Below are 775 nucleotides of genomic sequence, written 5' to 3'. Positions count from 1 at the left end.
AGAAGTTTGGAACTCTCTTCCATAAACAGCAGTTGATGCGAGCTCAATTGTTAATTTCAAACCCGTGATTTATCGATTTTTGTCAACCAAAGATATTTCGAGATATGGGACTAAGGCGGGTACAGGGATTTCGGTCATAACTCAGCCATGATCGTATTGAGTTGCGGAACAGACTCGACGGAACAAATACCACAATCCTGTTCCGAGGTTCCTCATTGGTGCAAAATGCAAAACGATCTTGCATTGGCCGGGAATCGAACCCGGGTCTCCCGCGTGGCAGGCGAGAATTCTACCCCTGAACCACCAATGCTGGCATTTGCAGAAGTTACATGCTCCTATATGGAATGCTGTCTAAACGAACATGCCGTTGACTTGCGATGGCCGAGTGGTTCAAGCGTTGGTCTCAAAACTCCATTGGGGTTTTCCTGCCTTGGTTTGAATTCTGCTCGCAACCCCCAACTGTTTAAAGATCTCTTCAATGCTCAAATAGATTAATTGGAGTTAATTGACTGCATTTACCGCTCTCCCAGCATCAGAGATACTTCAACGTGGCTGGTGCTTTCAATTGAGCGTCCAATCTTCTCTTGCAAGATTTCAAGACCCGAGAAGGAATCTCTCCCAATCTGTAACTTAAATTCTGGTCGTTTGCAAAACCTGACATTTATACTCTTTATTTTCTTTGCATGCATCTCTCTATCTTTCCCTGTCTCTGTCTCTTCTCTCTCTGTTGTGCCCGACGGGCTTCTCAGGCTTCCTTGAACGGCGAAGGCTGATC

General features: G+C 45.5%; 1 non-coding gene across 1 annotated transcript; it reads right to left on the bottom strand.

Moving 5' to 3' along the window:
- Positions 1 to 239: 239 nt before the first annotated feature.
- trnag-gcc (transfer RNA glycine (anticodon GCC)) lies at positions 240 to 310 on the bottom strand. Its single transcript has one exon. It is a non-coding gene; the product is annotated as a tRNA-Gly (tRNA).
- Between the last annotated feature and the right edge of the window lie 465 nt (positions 311 to 775).

This window comes from Heptranchias perlo, chromosome 20 (assembly GCF_035084215.1).
Source record: "Heptranchias perlo isolate sHepPer1 chromosome 20, sHepPer1.hap1, whole genome shotgun sequence".
Classification (NCBI taxonomy): Eukaryota; Metazoa; Chordata; class Chondrichthyes; order Hexanchiformes; family Hexanchidae; genus Heptranchias; species Heptranchias perlo.
This window is presented reverse-complemented; position numbering and strand designations above follow the sequence as displayed.